A 22,394-nucleotide genomic window follows, 5' to 3' on the forward strand; every position below is an offset into this window, starting at 1 on the left:
CAGAGCCTGACCTCTGCCCAAACATTGGCGATGAACGTCGCCTCGCAGAGCGGCCGGGACCGGGGAAAAAAACCCCAGCCGGGAGAGGAAAAAAAAAATCCCCCAGCTGGGGTTTTTTTATTCTAATTTTATTTTTTTATCCTGTGGAAAAAGTTTGCTGTTAGTTACCACCACCAAACCCAACCCTCAAAACACCGTGAACACCCCACACTGCACAACCTTATCAAAGACAGTTTCTACAAAATATATGTCACTACCCGTGTCCCTGGTTCATTTCAAACTATATTCACCCATAGAACACAGGCAGCCAATATTGACTTCTGCATTCACTCAACCTCACTACGCAAGGATGTGTGAATGTACATCCAACGATACCACACCAGCTCTAATCAATCACACGCAGAAATTATGTACACAGGCGGATACTTCCACCACGCCGCAGTGGTAGATTACCTATGGACATTCACTCAACTACAACAGGCAAACAGGGTACAACAAGCACTACATATGTGCAACCGTACAAGACAGCGGAGGTAACTGCCTAGATACACACACTCGGCCACACAAGTCACACAGGACAGCTATACAGATACACAACAATAAAGAACTGCACAATAGAAACTACATAGATATGTTCCAACAAACAAGAGCTGGAGGAATCTGTGCAGGCATATACATACACCAATACAACAGTACATGCATTCAACCGTACAAGTGTCGGAGGAAATTCAGTAGCGTGCAGTCACCCAAAGATGATGGTTACCAAGGGGAGGAACATTTATTCCTTCACCTACAAAAAAAAACCCACAACAATCCACACTCAATAGTGTTGTCACCATGACATCGCTCCACAAGGACCTACCCCGCAACATCCCCCACCTCACGTGCACCTGGCTTCTCCTCTCACCTGCTCCTTACCCGTGCTGGACTTGGACCGTCACCATCCTTTGCGGCCCCTAGAGATAAAAGCACATAGAGTTGCCACTGCAATTCTTAAAAAAAAATCACCAGCTACACACCCCTCTTCTCTGCAACCCAGTTCACCTCAAACACTCCAGTGCCACCTTGCCCTGACTCGACACCCCCGGGCAGGGTGGCTCCAAGCCAAGACACCACAACCACAGACGAACCCTACACAGAACGCCAACAACAACACGCCTCAAAAAACAAGCCAAGTCACTCGGCGAGACCGACGGCGCACGTACAGAAAACCTCCATCCGGTAAGAGCACGCGCAGAACCCTAGCGTGATCCTAGCACCACGCCAGAAAACGACGAGACCTTTGTGGGCCGGGACAAGCACTTCCTCTCAAAACTGACAAGATGGATCCGCAAGCAGCCCGCCTTCAAGACCTCAGCCCCTGAAGATGCAAGGAAGAAGTGCCAGTCCCTAAAAGCGACAGCTAGCGAGCAGAGCCGCTCACGCAGCCGGGAATGGCGCTGCACAAGACCACCGCCAGAACCACCCGAGACGCCAAAACGATCCACGCTGGAAGCTTGCGACGCCAAAAGAGAAGCGCCCGATGGGCGCCGTGCCCACGATTAGGGCCTCGCTGGGCCCTGGAACGCTGTCGAGGCACACGCCTCAATCCTACGGAACACCGGTCCCATCGAGACCCAACACCGGTCCCATCGAGACCCAACACCGGTCCCATCGAGACCCAACACCGGTCCCATCGAGACCCAACACCGGTCCCATCGAGACCCAACACCGGTCCCATCGAGACCCAACACCGGTCCCATCGAGACCCAACACCAAACACACAAGACGTGCTGCACAACTACACACACAGCCTGGAACCGCCCTGCCCAGGGCACACATTCCTGCCACATTGAAGAGGAACCTGCTCCATTTACCTGCTCAAAGGGGACCGCTTCCTAGACAACCCTCTCCCCTACGCTCTCTTTAAAACCCCTTCCTGCCACAGCCAACCGTGCCCCCATCGCTCCCCCAACCCCTTCCCCAGCACCGTTGCCTCAACTTAGCTTTCAGGGTGCGGTAGTCTCACGCCATCCTTCCTTCTGAAGGACAAGCACACGTCAGTCCTCCAGTCACCAGCTGCCTCTTCATCATCTGAAAAATAAAAACAATCACAAGCCCCACATAACAGGCCTGTCAGTCACCATCCCATCACTCTACAGAGACCTAGCCCGCTGCATCCGTCTACCTCAGATGCGTCCAGCTGCTCTGCTCACTTGCTCTGTGGCCATGCCCAGCTCACACTGTTGTCCTCCCTTGTGGCCCCTAGAGATACCAGGAGACCATGTTACCACTGCACTTCCAAAGGAAGCTCCACGCCCCTCCTATCTGCTACACAGCTCGCCTCAAATGCTCCTCCAATCCCAATGGCAGCCACACACAATCTGAAAAACCAGACAAACGCTTCCACCAACTTGCCACACAACATCTTGGTACGGAACCACCGCCTTAACCGCGGTCGCCTCACCTTCTAGGACCTTCGTCACCATGCGTCGTCTCCCCTCTGAAAGGCTGATTGCAGAACCTGCAAAAATCCAAGCAGAAAGGCACCTGCTGAGAGGCTGCAGAAGTGTCAAGCTACCCGCACCAATCCCCGTCTAAGACTCGCACCTTTTCCTCACCACCTCACCTACCTGGACGCCACCAGATCCAACTGCCATGTTCAGGCTTGACCACCACCTGCAAGACCCAAACACGGGTTGTTCATGACTCTAACTGCAAAGCCCCAAAGAGACACATCGCTACTTCAGCGCACCTAACATTGCTCGCCCCGTGCAGTTCCCCTCCGGTGCCCGGATCCCTCTTGGCCCACCACATGCACCCTCAAATATTAATGCCATATTGCACTCCCAGAGCCATCAGTCACCACTTCCCTCTACATACACCACGCACCAACTCACCTGCTTACAGCGCTATCCACGGCCCTCCTCCATCACCCTGCACGACTCCTCCCTCGGCACCTGCAAAAATATCAAAACAAGTCCCCTCAATGCACAGCAATAGCTTAGCCATTCCACAGGCCTTGTTCCCAGGTAGCAAGCCCATCGAGAGCCCAGCTACACCTGCTCTTCCACTAGACACTGTAAACCAAGCATTACACCCAACCCACATCCAAGCCGGAACGCCCTTGAGATGCTCTCTGCTCCGCTGAAGCATGAGCTCCCTCTCCCAGACAGCTACCGTCATACCCTGGGAGGCCACACAACACCACGGAATTCTTTTTCTCACCCACTGACAACAGCCGCTCGATCCAATAGGGCCTCACATCTTTTCCCCCAAAGAGGCAAGGCACCTTGATACATAAGCCATAGCCTCTTATAGCTCCTGTGCCACCTTGCCCTGACTCGACACCCCCGGGCAGGACGGCTCCAAGCCAAGACACCGCAACCACAGACGAACGCTACACAGAACGCCAACAAGAACACGCCAAGTCGCTCGGCAAGAGTGACGACACACGTACAGAAAACCCTATCCGGTAAAGGCACGCGCAGAACCCCGACGGTAACGTCAGGAGGCCCTAGCGCCACGCCAGAAAACGACGAGACCTTTGTGGGCCGGGACAAGCACTTCCTCTCAAAACTGACAAGATGGATGCGCAAGCAGCCCGCCTTCAAGACCTCAGCCCCTGAAGATGCAAGGAAGAAGTGCCAGTCCCTAAAAGCGACAGCTAGCGAGCAGAGCCGCTCACGCAGCCGGGAATGGCGCTGCACAAGACCACCGCCAGAACCACCCGAGACGCCAAAACGATCCACGCTGGAAGCTTGCGACGCCAAAAGAGAAGCGCCCGATGGGCGCCGTGCCCACGATTAGGGCCTCGCTGGGCCCTGGAACGCTGTCGAGGCACACGCCTCAATCCTACGGAACACCGGTCCCATCGAGACCCAACACCGGTCCCATCGAGACCCAACACCGGTCCCATCGAGACCCAACACCGGTCCCATCGAGACCCAACACCAAACACACAAGACGTGCTGCACAACTACACACACAGCCTGGAACCGCCCTGCCCAGGGCACACATTCCTGCCACATTGAAGAGGAACCTGCTCCATTTACCTGCTCAAAGGGGACCGCTTCCTAGACAACCCTCTCCCCTACGCTCTCTTTAAAACCCCTTCCTGCCACAGCCAACCGTGCCCCCATCGCTCCCCCAACCCCTTCCCCAGCACCGTTGCCTCAACTTAGCTTTCAGGGTGCGGTAGTCTCACGCCATCCTTCCTTCTGAAGGACAAGCACACGTCAGTCCTCCAGTCACCAGCTGCCTCTTCATCATCTGAAAAATAAAAACAATCACAAGCCCCACATAACAGGCCTGTCAGTCACCATCCCATCACTCTACAGAGACCTAGCCCGCTGCATCCGTCTACCTCAGATGCGTCCAGCTGCTCTGCTCACTTGCTCTGTGGCCATGCCCAGCTCACACTGTTGTCCTCCCTTGTGGCCCCTAGAGATACCAGGAGACCATGTTACCACTGCACTTCCAAAGGAAGCTCCACGCCCCTCCTATCTGCTACACAGCTCGCCTCAAATGCTCCTCCAATCCCAATGGCAGCCACACACAATCTGAAAAACCAGACAAACGCTTCCACCAACTTGCCACACAACATCTTGGTACGGAACCACCGCCTTAACCGCGGTCGCCTCACCTTCTAGGACCTTCGTCACCATGCGTCATCTCCCCTCTGAAAGGCTGATTGCAGAACCTGCAAAAATCCAAGCAGAAAGGCACCTGCTGAGAGGCTGCAGAAGTGTCAAGCTACCCGCACCAATCCCCGTCTAAGACTCGCACCTTTTCCTCACCACCTCACCTACCTGGACGCCACCAGATCCAACTGCCATGTTCAGGCTTGACCACCACCTGCAAGACCCAAACACGGGTTGTTCATGACTCTAACTGCAAAGCCCCAAAGAGACACATCGCTACTTCAGCGCACCTAACATTGCTCGCCCCGTGCAGTTCCCCTCCGGTGCCCGGATCCCTCTTGGCCCACCACATGCACCCTCAAATATTAATGCCATATTGCACTCCCAGAGCCATCAGTCACCACTTCCCTCTACATACACCACGCACCAACTCACCTGCTTACAGCGCTATCCACGGCCCTCCTCCATCACCCTGCACGACTCCTCCCTCGGCACCTGCAAAAATATCAAAACAAGTCCCCTCAATGCACAGCAATAGCTTAGCCATTCCACAGGCCTTGTTCCCAGGTAGCAAGCCCATCGAGAGCCCAGCTACACCTGCTCTTCCACTAGACACTGTAAACCAAGCATTACACCCAACCCACATCCAAGCCGGAACGCCCTTGAGATGCTCTCTGCTCCGCTGAAGCATGAGCTCCCTCTCCCAGACAGCTACCGTCATACCCTGGGAGGCCACACAACACCACGGAATTCTTTTTCTCACCCACTGACAACAGCCGCTCGATCCAATAGGGCCTCACATCTTTTCCCCCAAAGAGGCAAGGCACCTTGATACATAAGCCATAGCCTCTTATAGCTCCTGTGCCACCTTGCCCTGACTCGACACCCCCGGGCAGGACGGCTCCAAGCCAAGACACCGCAACCACAGACGAACGCTACACAGAACGCCAACAAGAACACGCCAAGTCGCTCGGCAAGAGTGACGACACACGTACAGAAAACCCTATCCGGTAAAGGCACGCGCAGAACCCCGACGGTAACGTCAGGAGGCCCTAGCGCCACGCCAGAAAACGACGAGACCTTTGTGGGCCGGGACAAGCACTTCCTCTCAAAACTGACAAGATGGATGCGCAAGCAGCCCGCCTTCAAGACCTCAGCCCCTGAAGATGCAAGGAAGAAGTGCCAGTCCCTAAAAGCGACAGCTAGCGAGCAGAGCCGCTCACGCAGCCGGGAATGGCGCTGCACAAGACCACCGCCAGAACCACCCGAGACGCCAAAACGATCCACGCTGGAAGCTTGCGACGCCAAAAGAGAAGCGCCCGATGGGCGCCGTGCCCACGATTAGGGCCTCGCTGGGCCCTGGAACGCTGTCGAGGCACACGCCTCAATCCTACGGAACACCGGTCCCATCGAGACCCAACACCGGTCCCATCGAGACCCAACACCGGTCCCATCGAGACCCAACACCGGTCCCATCGAGACCCAACACCGGTCCCATCGAGACCCAACACCGGTCCCATCGAGACCCAACACCGGTCCCATCGAGACCCAACACCAAACACACAAGACGTGCTGCACAACTACACACACAGCCTGGAACCGCCCTGCCCAGGGCACACATTCCTGCCACATTGAAGAGGAACCTGCTCCATTTACCTGCTCAAAGGGGACCGCTTCCTAGACAACCCTCTCCCCTACGCTCTCTTTAAAACCCCTTCCTGCCACAGCCAACCGTGCCCCCATCGCTCCCCCAACCCCTTCCCCAGCACCGTTGCCTCAACTTAGCTTTCAGGGTGCGGTAGTCTCACGCCATCCTTCCTTCTGAAGGACAAGCACACGTCAGTCCTCCAGTCACCAGCTGCCTCTTCATCATCTGAAAAATAAAAACAATCACAAGCCCCACATAACAGGCCTGTCAGTCACCATCCCATCACTCTACAGAGACCTAGCCCGCTGCATCCGTCTACCTCAGATGCGTCCAGCTGCTCTGCTCACTTGCTCTGTGGCCATGCCCAGCTCACACTGTTGTCCTCCCTTGTGGCCCCTAGAGATACCAGGAGACCATGTTACCACTGCACTTCCAAAGGAAGCTCCACGCCCCTCCTATCTGCTACACAGCTCGCCTCAAATGCTCCTCCAATCCCAATGGCAGCCACACACAATCTGAAAAACCAGACAAACGCTTCCACCAACTTGCCACACAACATCTTGGTACGGAACCACCGCCTTAACCGCGGTCGCCTCACCTTCTAGGACCTTCGTCACCATGCGTCATCTCCCCTCTGAAAGGCTGATTGCAGAACCTGCAAAAATCCAAGCAGAAAGGCACCTGCTGAGAGGCTGCAGAAGTGTCAAGCTACCCGCACCAATCCCCGTCTAAGACTCGCACCTTTTCCTCACCACCTCACCTACCTGGACGCCACCAGATCCAACTGCCATGTTCAGGCTTGACCACCACCTGCAAGACCCAAACACGGGTTGTTCATGACTCTAACTGCAAAGCCCCAAAGAGACACATCGCTACTTCAGCGCACCTAACATTGCTCGCCCCGTGCAGTTCCCCTCCGGTGCCCGGATCCCTCTTGGCCCACCACATGCACCCTCAAATATTAATGCCATATTGCACTCCCAGAGCCATCAGTCACCACTTCCCTCTACATACACCACGCACCAACTCACCTGCTTACAGCGCTATCCACGGCCCTCCTCCATCACCCTGCACGACTCCTCCCTCGGCACCTGCAAAAATATCAAAACAAGTCCCCTCAATGCACAGCAATAGCTTAGCCATTCCACAGGCCTTGTTCCCAGGTAGCAAGCCCATCGAGAGCCCAGCTACACCTGCTCTTCCACTAGACACTGTAAACCAAGCATTACACCCAACCCACATCCAAGCCGGAACGCCCTTGAGATGCTCTCTGCTCCGCTGAAGCATGAGCTCCCTCTCCCAGACAGCTACCGTCATACCCTGGGAGGCCACACAACACCACGGAATTCTTTTTCTCACCCACTGACAACAGCCGCTCGATCCAATAGGGCCTCACATCTTTTCCCCCAAAGAGGCAAGGCACCTTGATACATAAGCCATAGCCTCTTATAGCTCCTGTGCCACCTTGCCCTGACTCGACACCCCCGGGCAGGACGGCTCCAAGCCAAGACACCGCAACCACAGACGAACGCTACACAGAACGCCAACAAGAACACGCCAAGTCGCTCGGCAAGAGTGACGACACACGTACAGAAAACCCTATCCGGTAAAGGCACGCGCAGAACCCCGACGGTAACGTCAGGAGGCCCTAGCGCCACGCCAGAAAACGACGAGACCTTTGTGGGCCGGGACAAGCACTTCCTCTCAAAACTGACAAGATGGATGCGCAAGCAGCCCGCCTTCAAGACCTCAGCCCCTGAAGATGCAAGGAAGAAGTGCCAGTCCCTAAAAGCGACAGCTAGCGAGCAGAGCCGCTCACGCAGCCGGGAATGGCGCTGCACAAGACCACCGCCAGAACCACCCGAGACGCCAAAACGATCCACGCTGGAAGCTTGCGACGCCAAAAGAGAAGCGCCCGATGGGCGCCGTGCCCACGATTAGGGCCTCGCTGGGCCCTGGAACGCTGTCGAGGCACACGCCTCAATCCTACGGAACACCGGTCCCATCGAGACCCAACACCGGTCCCATCGAGACCCAACACCGGTCCCATCGAGACCCAACACCAAACACACAAGACGTGCTGCACAACTACACACACAGCCTGGAACCGCCCTGCCCAGGGCACACATTCCTGCCACATTGAAGAGGAACCTGCTCCATTTACCTGCTCAAAGGGGACCGCTTCCTAGACAACCCTCTCCCCTACGCTCTCTTTAAAACCCCTTCCTGCCACAGCCAACCGTGCCCCCATCGCTCCCCCAACCCCTTCCCCAGCACCGTTGCCTCAACTTAGCTTTCAGGGTGCGGTAGTCTCACGCCATCCTTCCTTCTGAAGGACAAGCACACGTCAGTCCTCCAGTCACCAGCTGCCTCTTCATCATCTGAAAAATAAAAACAATCACAAGCCCCACATAACAGGCCTGTCAGTCACCATCCCATCACTCTACAGAGACCTAGCCCGCTGCATCCGTCTACCTCAGATGCGTCCAGCTGCTCTGCTCACTTGCTCTGTGGCCATGCCCAGCTCACACTGTTGTCCTCCCTTGTGGCCCCTAGAGATACCAGGAGACCATGTTACCACTGCACTTCCAAAGGAAGCTCCACGCCCCTCCTATCTGCTACACAGCTCGCCTCAAATGCTCCTCCAATCCCAATGGCAGCCACACACAATCTGAAAAACCAGACAAACGCTTCCACCAACTTGCCACACAACATCTTGGTACGGAACCACCGCCTTAACCGCGGTCGCCTCACCTTCTAGGACCTTCGTCACCATGCGTCATCTCCCCTCTGAAAGGCTGATTGCAGAACCTGCAAAAATCCAAGCAGAAAGGCACCTGCTGAGAGGCTGCAGAAGTGTCAAGCTACCCGCACCAATCCCCGTCTAAGACTCGCACCTTTTCCTCACCACCTCACCTACCTGGACGCCACCAGATCCAACTGCCATGTTCAGGCTTGACCACCACCTGCAAGACCCAAACACGGGTTGTTCATGACTCTAACTGCAAAGCCCCAAAGAGACACATCGCTACTTCAGCGCACCTAACATTGCTCGCCCCGTGCAGTTCCCCTCCGGTGCCCGGATCCCTCTTGGCCCACCACATGCACCCTCAAATATTAATGCCATATTGCACTCCCAGAGCCATCAGTCACCACTTCCCTCTACATACACCACGCACCAACTCACCTGCTTACAGCGCTATCCACGGCCCTCCTCCATCACCCTGCACGACTCCTCCCTCGGCACCTGCAAAAATATCAAAACAAGTCCCCTCAATGCACAGCAATAGCTTAGCCATTCCACAGGCCTTGTTCCCAGGTAGCAAGCCCATCGAGAGCCCAGCTACACCTGCTCTTCCACTAGACACTGTAAACCAAGCATTACACCCAACCCACATCCAAGCCGGAACGCCCTTGAGATGCTCTCTGCTCCGCTGAAGCATGAGCTCCCTCTCCCAGACAGCTACCGTCATACCCTGGGAGGCCACACAACACCACGGAATTCTTTTTCTCACCCACTGACAACAGCCGCTCGATCCAATAGGGCCTCACATCTTTTCCCCCAAAGAGGCAAGGCACCTTGATACATAAGCCATAGCCTCTTATAGCTCCTGTGCCACCTTGCCCTGACTCGACACCCCCGGGCAGGACGGCTCCAAGCCAAGACACCGCAACCACAGACGAACGCTACACAGAACGCCAACAAGAACACGCCAAGTCGCTCGGCAAGAGTGACGACACACGTACAGAAAACCCTATCCGGTAAAGGCACGCGCAGAACCCCGACGGTAACGTCAGGAGGCCCTAGCGCCACGCCAGAAAACGACGAGACCTTTGTGGGCCGGGACAAGCACTTCCTCTCAAAACTGACAAGATGGATGCGCAAGCAGCCCGCCTTCAAGACCTCAGCCTCTGAAGATGCAAGGAAGAAGTGCCAGTCCCTAAAAGCGACAGCTAGCGAGCAGAGCCGCTCACGCAGCCGGGAATGGCGCTGCACAAGACCACCGCCAGAACCACCCGAGACGCCAAAACGATCCACGCTGGAAGCTTGCGACGCCAAAAGAGAAGCGCCCGATGGGCGCCGTGCCCACGATTAGGGCCTCGCTGGGCCCTGGAACGCTGTCGAGGCACACGCCTCAATCCTACGGAGCAAAGAACAATCGAGACCCAACACCGGTCCCATCGAGACCCAACACCGGTCCCATCGAGACCCAACACCGGTCCCATCGAGACCCAACACCGGTCCCATCGAGACCCAACACCGGTCCCATCGAGACCCAACACCGGTCCCATCGAGACCCAACACCGGTCCCATCGAGACCCAACACCGGTCCCATCGAGACCCAACACCAAACACACAAGACGTGCTGCACAACTACACACACAGCCTGGAACCGCCCTGCCCAGGGCACACATTCCTGCCACATTGAAGAGGAACCTGCTCCATTTACCTGCTCAAAGGGGACCGCTTCCTAGACAACCCTCTCCCCTACGCTCTCTTTAAAACCCCTTCCTGCCACAGCCAACCGTGCCCCCATCGCTCCCCCAACCCCTTCCCCAGCACCGTTGCCTCAACTTAGCTTTCAGGGTGCGGTAGTCTCACGCCATCCTTCCTTCTGAAGGACAAGCACACGTCAGTCCTCCAGTCACCAGCTGCCTCTTCATCATCTGAAAAATAAAAACAATCACAAGCCCCACATAACAGGCCTGTCAGTCACCATCCCATCACTCTACAGAGACCTAGCCCGCTGCATCCGTCTACCTCATACGCACCTGGCTGCTCCGTGCCCATTCCAGACGTGGACAACTGCCATCCCCTGCGTCCCCTAGAGATACCAAGGGACACTCAAAGTTACCATTGCTCTTCCCAAAAGGGAGGAACGAAACCACACCAGCCCCACGCCCCTCCTCCCTGCAACCCAGCTCACCTCAAAAAGGCATCCAGTCCCAAAGGCAGCCCGTACACAACCTGCAAAGCCAAAGACAAATGCTTCAGCTGAGTGGCCATACAACGCCTTGCTCTCAAACAACCGCCTGGCCGTCAACCCCCTCACCTCTCGGACCTGTCGTCGGCATGCGGCGTCTCCCCTCTGAAGCCTGCGTGCGGCACCTGCAAGAACCCAAGCAAAAATGGACCCGCTCAGATGATGCGGGAGTCTCAGGATACCCGCACCAACCCCCCCATCTCAGACACACACCTTTTACTCGACAGCTCACCTGCCTGGCCTCCATCAGATCCGGTTGCCATCCTGAGGCTCACCCACCACCTGCAAGACCCAAACACATGTTGCTCTCGACCGCCTGCAAGGCGACACCTCGTGACGAATCGCCACGCTTCAGCCCACCCATCACCGCTCACCCTGTGCGATTCCCGTCCGGTGCCCAGATCCCGCTTGGCTCCTCGCATGCGCCCTCAAAGAAGAAATACCATAATGGGCTCGTAGAGCCAACGGCCACATCCTCCCTCTACATACACCACACACCCACGCACCTGCTGACAGCGCTCTCCTCCATTGCCCTGCACGACTCCTCCCTCAGCATCTGCAAAAACAATACCAAACAAGTCACCTGCGTGCACAGTAATAGCTGAACCCCGACACAGGTCTTGTTCCTGTGTAGGAACATCCCCTGAGAGCCCAACTAGGGCTGCTCTTAAACCTGAGCACAATAAATCAAACATTAAGCCCAGGACACAGACAAGCCGGAACACCCTTGACATGCTATCTGCTCAGCTGAAAATCTAGCTCCCTCTCACAGACACTTACGGCTGTTCCCTGGGGGCCCACAAAACCCAATGGGAATTATTTCCCTCACCCACTGATGACAGCCACTCGATCTAAGATGGCTGCAAAACCTCACACACACACCCGAGAGCCTGGGTGCATCTACAGATGAACCATAGGCTCTCAGCACCGGGCCACCTAGCCCAGACCCTACACCCCCGGGCCGGGCAGGGCGGCTCCAAGACAAGCACAGACCAACGCTACACAGAACGCTACAAGCAATGCGCCCCAAAAAGACGTGAGTAATCTCTCAGCAAGAGCTACGGCACCCAGACGGAAACCCCCATCTGGCAAGACCGCCTGCGGGACCCCGACAGGTCCTACGGCAACAGCAGGAAACAATGCGAGCTTCGTGGCCCGTGACAAGCGCTTCCTCTCACAACCGAGACGACAGATGCGCAACCAGCCCAGCTTCAAGACCTAACCGCCTAAGGATGCGGGGAAGAAATGCCAGTCCCAAACAACTCACAGCGACAGAGCAGCGCTGCTCACGCAACTGGGAACGATGCCGCGCAAGACGACCATCCAAGACGCCAGACCGATCCACACCTGAAGCTTGCAATGCCAAAAGAGAAGCGCCCGATGGGCGCCGAGTCCACGATTAGGGCCTCGCTGGGCCCTGGGAGCACTGCCAAGGCACCTGCCTGGCTCCTAAATAACAAAGAGAGCAACCGAGACCCAAGGAAGCTCAAAGACACCCAACCCAACACACACACACACTCCACAATAATACACATAGCCTGGAGCCGCCCTGCCTGGCACACGTCCCTTTCACATTGAAGAGGAACCCGCTCCTTCTCCCTGCTCAAAGGGGACTGCTTCCCAGACAGCCCGCTCTGCCGCGCCATCTTTCAAACCCCTCCCTCCCCCGACCCCTTCCCCAGCACCGCTGCCTCAACTTAGCTTTCAGGGTGCGGTAGTCTCAGTCCATCTGTTTTCAGAAGAACAAGCGCACAGTCAGCCCACTGCATTGGTCCTCCAGGTGCCAGATGCCTTTTCATCATCTTAAAAAAACCCACACACAGCACTGCTGTCAGCATCCCATCACTCAACAGGGACCTACCCCGCAACAACCCCCATCTCACGCGCACCCGGCTGCTCCGCTCACCCGCTCCGTGTGCATTCAGGACTTGGACAACTGCCATCCCCTTCGGCCCCTAGAGATACCAAGGGACACTCAAAGTTACCATGGCTCTTCCCAAAAGGGAGGAACGAAACCACACCAGCCCCACGCCCCTCCTCCCTGCAACCCAGCTCACCTCAAAAAGGCATCCAGTCCCAAAGGCAGCCCGTACACAACCTGCAAAGCCAAAGACAAATGCTTCAGCTGAGTGGCCATACAACGCCTTGCTCTCAAACAACCGCCTGGCCGTCAACCCCCTCACCTCTCGGACCTGTCGTCGGCATGCGGCGTCTCCCCTCTGAAGCCTGCGTGCGGCACCTGCAAGAACCCAAGCAAAAATGGACCCGCTCAGATGATGCGGGAGTCTCAGGATACCCGCACCAACCCCCCCATCTCAGACACACACCTTTTACTCGACAGCTCACCTGCCTGGCCTCCATCAGATCCGGTTGCCATCCTGAGGCTCACCCACCACCTGCAAGACCCAAACACATGTTGCTCTCGACTGCCTGTAACGCAACACCTCGTGACGAATCGCCACGCTTCAGCCCACCCATCACCGCTCACCCTAACCCTTCTCTGAGGTCTCATCGCCACACTGTGTCACTCCCATGAAGCCTACAAGGAGCATGTGCAAAAACTTAAGGAAGAAGCTACATGCTATGATAATACCCAGAACAGCAACCTACCCACGCCGAATCCCATCCTCACACATCTTTTCTTTGACAGCTTGCCTGTCCAGCCTGTCACTTCCAGCTGCCACTTTGAGGCTCACCCATCACCTGTAACATGCAAGTAACACAGATCGCTTTTACCTTCACTATCAACACAACACCTCAGAAAGAACCACTGCTTCAGCACACCAATCACCTCTCACCTTGCTCAACTCCCCTCCTGTGTCCAGCTCACACTTGGCTCATCCATTACTGCCTTCTAACCCCCCAAAACACACTGCAGGCTCATTCAGCAATCAGTCACATCTTCATTCTATATATGACACACTGGCCTACCTTCTTACAGCATTTCCCTGGCTTTCCTCTGTCACCCTGAACAACTCCTCCTCTGCCTCTGGGAAAAAAGGACATGGTGGAAGTCACCTGGATGCACAGCAATAGCTTAACCGATCCATAGGTCTTGCTCCCATGTAGGAATACCATGTAGAGCCCAACTACCACCTGCCATTAAGAGATATATGTTAACTCAAACATTACACCCTATACACGTACAAACCTGAAGACCATTAGGATGTACTCTCAGCTAGCACTCTAGCTGCCAGCTACAGTCATCCCCTTAACATCTACAAAATGCTACTGAGGTTACTGACCTTTCCCATTGCTTTTAGCTATTAGCTCTGCACAAGGCTACACAGGGTTTTACAGAAGTCTATGGATATTGACTATACACTTGTATCACTCTTCTTTTCCTAAAAACCAGCATATATAAATTCCCATACATAAATGCATACGGAAGACTCACCCTAACCCCTACCACATCTTATCAATACCATTAAGAGTTAATATCAATACCTTCCAGATTATACTAGAAAGTTTATAAAAATAGTTTTAAGATTCAATAAAGTTGAGAATTCCCATTTTAAAAAGAAACATACTAAAAATAAAACAATAACAGAGCAACATACTATCAAGCCATCCTACCACACCTGAACCTCCAATACAGTATTAGATGAGGAAAAAAATATAAGTTTAGACAGAAACAATATTTTAAGTTTAAATGCCACCAAACCTTATCAAGTTCTAAAACCCTTACCTCCCACAAACATCTGCATTTCTTTAAATATCAAAACACACCTATCCAAAATAGTTAAACAGCTCAAAAATTACAATTAAGTAAAGGAACACCAGAGCACCCAGACTGGAGAAACCTAGGAGGGAAGTGAGCTCTCTGCCCGGGGCTGTGGCTCTTATACCCCGGCCCCCGCCCACCAACCTTCCCACAATCACCTGGGAAACGGGAGGGGTGAACCACTGTAGAGTATAAAGACAGCTGAAGGAACAGCAGGGAGTTTTCTCAAGTGCTTTATGTTTACAGCATAGAGGAAGATAAAGATAGTATTGTTTACTGCAATTGCAGTATTATTTCTTTTTCTATAACTACATATGTTATATCAGCAATATAACCAGGTAAGAAAGTGAATTTCATTTTGCTGGGATATACCTAGGAAAAAAACCTGTTGTGATGGTTTTTCTTAGAAGAGCATCTCCTTGAAGGCAATAACATTGTTAAGACTGATAATTGTGTGTTTTACTTTTCTCTAAAAGAAGGGGGAAAAACCCCACTCTAGAATTATGCTTTATTTATAGCAAAAGCACATGTACTACCTACGTACTAGTAGAGCTATAGCCTAGATAGCCAGCCCTGAATGACAAAGCAGAATTAAATCTCTGGTTCAAATTAAATTATTTATTGTAAATTATTAATAATTTGAAGTAACTTTGATGCTGTCAAACTCATTTCCTTAAGAGACTGATACCAGTCTCAAAGGACAAAAAAAAAAAAAGGAAATACAGGAATTGACTGAAATATTATAAGAAGCATCTGAGTTAATATATTAAGTAGTATATATAATATATAACTATATATAATATCTAAGTAGCTAAATTCAGAATAAATGGGGAAGCGCAACTAAAACTCATTGAGACACGTGTTGATAAAAATAGCTCAACGCCATCAATTCTCCAGGAATCTCAAGAGAAGGTCTGAGCCAACTATAGACTTTTTTGGGGTACCAGATACCAAATAGAAACATACTATAAGACAGAGTAATTACTGCAGAGTACAAAGATGGCTTTAGGCAAGGTTCTGACAGAACAAGAGGCTTTGTCTCAGGGATAGTACAGATAGGAATGGTATCTAAGGGACCAAAGAAGCTCAAGCAGTGGTGAGAATGCAAGAAGCTCAAAAGGGACTTGAACAAACTAACAGATATTCTTGGGGGAGGGGGGAAGGCAAAAAATTGAGGAAAACACATAAAATTGATTGGGGTAACAGATACCAACTCAGGAAGAGAGCTGAGGGGTAAAGAGGGATGCAAAGTGCCCTTCTGAGCTAGAACAGAGTTCTGGGCCATAGGGGATGTCTCATGGAAACTCGGCAAAAGGAGCAGAGAAATCCCGAGGGAGCCTGAGACGCCAAAGAGGCCTTGGAGATAAAAATTAGGAACTCCAAAGGGGATTTCAGCAAAGTACAGATGCTATCAGGGGGCTGAATGAAGGTATCCTAAATGGCAAAGAGTAAGCTAAGAGTGCTTTGAAAAGCACCAGAAGAACTCCCCGCACAAGGACCTAAAGCGCTACAAGAGTGCCATGGCGTACAAGACAGGGCTTGGATGACAAATATAGAGAATAGAGGAATTAAAAAGAGGCATGCTACTAAAAGAATGCTTGGAGACACAGCCCGGCCCTTGGAATCTCAGGAGGGCATCTAGGCAAACTACAGAAGACTGAGTGACAGAAGTACCAAACAGTGATGGCAGAGGAGAAAGGAGTGCTGCGTAACAAAGAAATGGGACGCTCTGACATAACAATAAAGAAGGTAAGGGAGATAAGAAGCTGCAAAAATAAGTTGCTGGTATTGTGTAAGCGTTAATCTCGCAGCACTTGAATTCTCGTTCCGATTGGGCTCCTGAGTGATGTTGTGACCCTGAGGACGGGGTGGGGGTTTGAGGGTGGGATAGCAGATGAAAAACAACTTGGGACAAGGAGGAGGAACTTGGGAGATCATCTGAGCAGAGTACAGATGGTCTCAGGCGGCCAAGGACTGAACAGAGGAGTCCTACATAGCGTAGAGGAACAAATGAGCGCTCTGCGACGAATGTGCTACAAGGTGGATGTAGAGCCTGAGGAAAGTCTCAGAAAGGAGTGTGACTAGGATAAAAGATGTCCTGAAGAAGGCAGAGAGACAGAAAAATATTTGGGGATGTGACAATTAAATCCAGAGGGGATGTGAACTCAGTAAACGCAATGCCAGAAAGCCAGGGAACAAATAGAGGCACAAACAGAAGGAAGAAAGGACAGAATGACTGCTGCGTGCAGCATATACAGACTCGGGAAATCTTCAGATGGTGAGAGAGGGGTGCGAGTTCCACGGTAAAGGTAAAAGTGTGCAGAATGCGACTGCAAAGGGACTGACAGGTGTTGCTGCACCCTGAGAGAGGTCCCGAATGAGGCACAGAGACAAAAGAATGCTCGGGGACGTGAGGATAAAGTCTGGAGGGGGGTCACCAGGTTACAGATCTCCTCGAGACGCTGGGAACCAGATGGAGGTACTGTAGTCAGCAGACAGTATGTTAAGAGAGTTCTGAGGCACAAGCAAACCCGATGACTGGGTTCAGAGATAACAAGGGAAGACCAAAGTCCGCTACTGAGCTAAAACAGGGTTGTGGGACACAAAGGGGCTCTCGGGGTGCGCTCCGACTGGGAGCAGAGGGGTCACAAAAGGCTCGGGGGGATAAGAGATTGAAAAGGAGATGAAATACTACCAAAATGCTGCAGAGCACAAGGAAGGTCTCGGGAGGCATCCTAGATGGCACAGAAAAAGAATGCTCTTTTTCCAGAAGAGATGTCTCCAGAGAGGTGCGATGGTGACAAAAATGTGCCATTGGGGAATGTCTAAGATGGTGAAGTAAAAGGCCGATGACATAAAAGAATAAATTTTAAAAGCTGTGACGCTAAGGAAAGATGAGAAATAATTAAAAAGTTAATACAGCCAATGGATAAGATTAGGCAGAAAATTTTTAAATGGCGAGCGAATATAGGAATAGGGAAAACATAAATACCAAAGGCCGGCTAAATTGGAGATGTAGAAAAAAATTTGAAAAGTGAGGGAAGTTAGAAAAATGAAGGGCAAAATGAGAAGACGGAGACAGCAAACTGAAATGGGAGCAGAAAGAAAATTTAAATGCAGCAGTACTAATGAAGGGCAAGAAATAATTCTAAGAAACAGCAAAAGGAATAAAAGTAGACATAAAACATTTAAGTGAGATACTAGGAAAAGGAAGGGCAAAAATAAATAGGGACAGCAATCTAAAAGAGAGAAAATTTTAAAACCTGTGACACTAAGGGAAGAGAATAAATAATTCAAAAAAGACAGCAAAAGGAGTAAAAATTGACAAAGAAAAAGTTTAAAAAGTAAGGGGGATTATGGACATAAAGCTAAAAATTAACACATAGGGACAGCAAACAGTTGGACAAAGAAAATCTGTAAAGCAATGGTGTTAGGGGAAGACATACATATACTTGAAAGAAAACACAGGAAATGGGCTGAGGGAAGAAATCTAAAAAACGACAGGGATTAGGAAAACCGAGAGCACGATATTAATAATAGGGATGGCAAAATAGAGGACTACTATAAAAGCAAAGGAATTGCCACTAAAGCCAAGAAATAACGCTAAAACATAAAGACGGCAAATAACATTAGAGTAGGCAAAAGTTTAGAGGCAAATAGGCTTAATGAAATGAGGGGAAAAATGTTAAAAATAGCAAAGATCAAGTGAAATGGAAATTTAGAAAGAAAGTGGAAAAAGCAAGGTAGTTAGTGAACTAGAAGAAATAATTTTTTAAAACATTCAAAGGAATGAAAGTTAACTTAGAAATAACATTTTTAAAAGGGAGGGATTATAGACAAATAAAAGAAAAAAGTACAACATAGCGACAGCAACCTAGAAGGGAGGTAGAAAGACAATGGAAAAAGCAAGGGCACTAAAGAGAGCCAAAAAAAAATTTTGCAACGACAGCAAAGGGGATTGAGGTTGCTGTAGAAAGAACACTTAGGAGGCAGCGAGTATTAGGAAATAAAGGCAATGTTATGAAATAAGGCCAGCAAACTGAAACAGATGTGAAAAGGAAATGTAAAAAACGAGAGTGCTATGAAAAAACAGAGAAATTGAGAAGTAACACCGGTGAACGAGACAAAAGTAAAAAACTTTAAAAGCCAAGGGATTAAGAGACAATAATAACTAAAAAATAGTAACAGAAAATTAACATACAGACATAAAATTTAAAAAGTGGTAGTGTTAGGGAAACTGTTAGGGATTACTATTATCACAGTAAAGGTGATAATAGTCGACAAAAAGAACATGACAAAAGCAGCAGTGGTTAGGGTAACGAGGGAAAAAAAACTTAAAGTGATTGAATAAGGAGTTCAGCTATCTCAAAAGGGGAAAGCATTCTTCCTTGTGAGTTTGCAGGGCTCGTAGAGGAGGCTTTAAAGGAGGCTTGAAGGGGAAGGGGTATAGCCAGGCTCGCTAAAGAGGAGCCTAGGAGTGGCGTGCCAAGCTTGGGTGAAATCGATATCCCAGCTTGAGCGTATCTACGCCGATGCATGCGGCACGGATGCCATAGGGCAGGAGATAGAAGCTGTTGTGCACTGGGATAGCTGTGCCTTCGTTGCCATCGCAAGCATCGTGGAATCATAGAACGTCCTGGGTCAGAAGGGACCTACGAGGCTTACAGTCCAACTCCTTTCCCTGCACAGGACCATCCCAAAATCACACCATGTCTCTGAGGGCGTTGTCCTAGTGCTTCTTGAATATCGTCAGGCTTGGGGCGGTGACTGCCTCCCTGGGGAGCCTGTTCCAGTGTTCCGTTGCTCTCTGGGTGAAGGACTGTCTCCTAATAGCCAACCTAAACCTCCCCTGGCCCATCTTCCTGCTGTTCCCTCGGGTCCCATTGTTGGTCACCGGAGAAAAATGATCGGTGCCTGTGCCTCCTCCACCCATTATGAGGAAGCTGTAGACTGAGATGACATCGCCCTTTCTCTACGCTGAATGAACCAAGTGACTTTAGAACTGTTTAGTACGCTTTCTCACTGTACGGTTTCCCTCCAGATGCGGTGACATGCCTCGTACGATTCGAGTGCTGCAATGGATTGCTATAATCTCTTAAGAAGGGTTAGGCAAGGAAAGAGATGTGGTGGAGTGCCTCTGTGTGTTACATAGTGTTTTGGTTATAGAGAGCTCAATGATTGGGAGGATGAGATTGACTGCTTATTGGTAAGGATGAGGGGACAGGCCAATGAGACAGATATCCAGATGGGGGTCTGCTGTAGGCCACCCGACCACAATGAAGAGGTAGATGAAGAATTCTACAGGCAGCTGGTAGAACTCTTGCTATTGCTACCCCTTATTCCCATGGGGGATTTGTGCTTATGAGATGTCTGCTGGGAAGAAAACGCAGCAGAGAGGAAACTGTCTAGGAGATTCGCGGAGTGCTTGGGAGGTAACTTCTTGATGCAGCTGGTAAATGAGCCTACCAGGGAGGTGCCTCGACTGACCTACTACTTACAAACAGAAGGACCGGTGGGAGATGTGGTGGTCGGAAGCCCTCTTGCACTTAGTGAGTGCAACGTGATAGAATTCCTGAGGCTTGGCAAAATAAGGAAGGGGCCCAGCAAAACCTTTACCATGGACTTGCGGAGGGCAGGCTTTGGACTCTCCAGGATGCTGGCTGAAAGAGTTCCTTGGGAGGAATTCCTGAAGGGCTAAGGAGTCCTGGAAGGCAGGACGTCCTTCAGGAATGAAGTCAGGAAGGTGCAGGATGAGGTTGTCCCCGCGTGCAGTAAGACAAACGGGCAGGGAAGATGACAGGCCTGGCTGAACAGGGAGCTTTTGCTGTGGCTTGGGGGGAAAAAAAAGGAGAGTTTACGGCTTTTGAAGAACAGGTAGGCAAGTCAAGAACAGAACACAGCGCTGCTTCGGCCAATCACAGAGCAAACCAGGAAGGCAAAAGCCCAGCTAGAAGTCAACTGGCCACTGTTGTTAGAGATAAAACATGCTTTTACAAATATGCTAACAGCAGAAAGAGAACCAAGGAGAAACTCCATCCTCTATGGGGGGGAATGCTGCTGCTGAGGAAAAGGTTGATATACTTGATGCCTTCTTGGTCTCAGTCTCTAGTAGTCAGGCTGTTTATTACCAGGGTAACAATGGCTCACCTTCAGCGCGCTCACCAGGCATGTGCGGGATGACCAAGGGATCAGGGCCAGACACCGCAGGTTCTTGAAAGGCAGGTTCTGCCTGACCAACCCAGTCTCCTTCTATGACCAGGTGACAGACCTAGTGGATGAGGGAAAGGCTGTGGATCTTCCTGTACGTCAGTAAAGCCTTTGACACTGTCTCCCACAGCATTCTCCTGGGGACGCTGGTGGTTCCTAGCTTGGACAGGTGTACACTTTGCTGGTTACAAAACTGGCTAGATCGCCGAGCCCAAAGAGTTGCGGTGACAGGAGTTAAATCCAGTTCGTGGCTGGTCATAAGCACTGTTCCCCAGGGGACAGTCTTGGGACCAGTCTTGTTCCATATCTTTATCAATGATCTGAACGAGGGGACAGTGTACCTTCAGTAAACTTGCAGATGACATCAAGCTGGATGGGAGTGTTGACCTGCTTGAGGGTAGGAAGGCTCTGCAGAGGGATCTGGACAGGGAGGACCCATGGCCTGAGGTCACCTCTACGAGACTGCACAAGGTTGAGGGACGGGTCCTGTGCCGGGGTCACGATGACCCCACGTGATGCTACAGGCTTGGGGAAGAGAGACAGCTGAACGTGAGCCGGTGGTGTGCCTGGGTCACTGAGGCGGCCGATGGCATACTGACCTGTATCAGGAATAGCATGGCCAGCAGGAGTAGGGAAGGGATCGTACCCCCATACTTGGCACTAGTGAGGCTGCACCAGTATCGTGTTCCCTTTCAGGCCCCTCGGTACAAAAAAAGATGTTGAGTGGTTAGAGCATGTCCAGAGAAAGGTGGCAAAGCTAGAGAAGGGTCTGGAGAACAAGTTTTATGCAGAGAGGCCGAGGGAACTGGGGTTGGTGGTTTTGGTTTTGTTTTTTTTGATGGTTTTGTTTTGGTTTTTTTTTTTCCTGACTGGTGGGGGTTGAAAGAGACCTCTGGAGATCATCTAGTCCACCCCCCCGCTTGAGCAGGGACATGTACAGCAAGGGGCATGGGAATGCATCCAGGTGGGTTTTGAATGTCTCCTGGGAAGGAGACTCCACAACCTCCCCGGGCAGCCTGTTCCACTGCTCTGTCACCCTCACAGCAGAGACGTTTTTTTCTCATGTTTAGCTGGAACTTCCTGTGTTCCAACTTGTGCCCGCTGCCCCTTGTCCTGTCATTGGGGCACTGTTGAAAAGAGCCTAGTCCCATCATCCTCGCACCCATCCTTTAGATATTTATAGGTATTGATGAAATCCCCTCTCAGTC

General features: G+C 51.7%; 6 long non-coding RNA genes across 7 annotated transcripts; all 6 read right to left on the minus strand.

Moving 5' to 3' along the window:
• Nucleotides 1–1,752: 1,752 nt before the first annotated feature.
• Nucleotides 1,753–4,509, minus strand: LOC142063683 (uncharacterized). The gene is made up of 8 exons (XR_012662828.1): nucleotides 4,346–4,509; nucleotides 4,160–4,251; nucleotides 2,880–2,939; nucleotides 2,613–2,658; nucleotides 2,447–2,503; nucleotides 2,324–2,363; nucleotides 2,168–2,244; nucleotides 1,753–2,073 (listed from the first exon to the last, which is right to left on the minus strand). It is a non-coding gene; the product is annotated as an uncharacterized LOC142063683 (long non-coding RNA).
• Nucleotides 4,510–4,624: 115 nt separating this feature from the next.
• Nucleotides 4,625–6,768, minus strand: LOC142063684 (uncharacterized). Its single transcript, XR_012662829.1, has 5 exons — nucleotides 6,590–6,768; nucleotides 6,404–6,495; nucleotides 5,058–5,117; nucleotides 4,791–4,836; nucleotides 4,625–4,681 (listed from the first exon to the last, which is right to left on the minus strand). It is a non-coding gene; the product is annotated as an uncharacterized LOC142063684 (long non-coding RNA).
• A 100-nt stretch (nucleotides 6,769–6,868) lies between these two features.
• LOC142063685 (uncharacterized) lies at nucleotides 6,869–8,924 on the minus strand. Its single transcript, XR_012662830.1, has 5 exons — nucleotides 8,746–8,924; nucleotides 8,560–8,651; nucleotides 7,302–7,361; nucleotides 7,035–7,080; nucleotides 6,869–6,925 (listed from the first exon to the last, which is right to left on the minus strand). It is a non-coding gene; the product is annotated as an uncharacterized LOC142063685 (long non-coding RNA).
• Nucleotides 8,925–9,053: 129 nt separating this feature from the next.
• Nucleotides 9,054–10,988, minus strand: LOC142063686 (uncharacterized). 2 transcript variants are annotated; one of them, XR_012662832.1, is made up of 4 exons: nucleotides 10,847–10,988; nucleotides 9,458–9,517; nucleotides 9,191–9,236; nucleotides 9,054–9,081 (listed from the first exon to the last, which is right to left on the minus strand). It is a non-coding gene; the product is annotated as an uncharacterized LOC142063686 (long non-coding RNA). The 2 variants fall into 2 exon arrangements; XR_012662831.1 differs by lacking the exon at nucleotides 10,847–10,988 and having other exon boundaries at nucleotides 9,458–10,443.
• Nucleotides 10,989–11,195: 207 nt separating this feature from the next.
• On the minus strand, nucleotides 11,196–12,894 carry LOC142063627 (uncharacterized). The gene is made up of 6 exons (XR_012662816.1): nucleotides 12,523–12,894; nucleotides 11,762–11,811; nucleotides 11,630–11,682; nucleotides 11,469–11,537; nucleotides 11,325–11,380; nucleotides 11,196–11,239 (listed from the first exon to the last, which is right to left on the minus strand). It is a non-coding gene; the product is annotated as an uncharacterized LOC142063627 (long non-coding RNA).
• Nucleotides 12,895–13,309: 415 nt separating this feature from the next.
• LOC142063885 (uncharacterized) lies at nucleotides 13,310–13,652 on the minus strand. Its single transcript, XR_012662922.1, has 3 exons — nucleotides 13,583–13,652; nucleotides 13,439–13,494; nucleotides 13,310–13,353 (listed from the first exon to the last, which is right to left on the minus strand). It is a non-coding gene; the product is annotated as an uncharacterized LOC142063885 (long non-coding RNA).
• Between the last annotated feature and the right edge of the window lie 8,742 nt (nucleotides 13,653–22,394).

The sequence above is a fragment of the Phalacrocorax aristotelis genome, chromosome 12 (genome assembly GCF_949628215.1).
Source record: "Phalacrocorax aristotelis chromosome 12, bGulAri2.1, whole genome shotgun sequence".
Classification (NCBI taxonomy): Eukaryota; Metazoa; Chordata; class Aves; order Suliformes; family Phalacrocoracidae; genus Phalacrocorax; species Phalacrocorax aristotelis.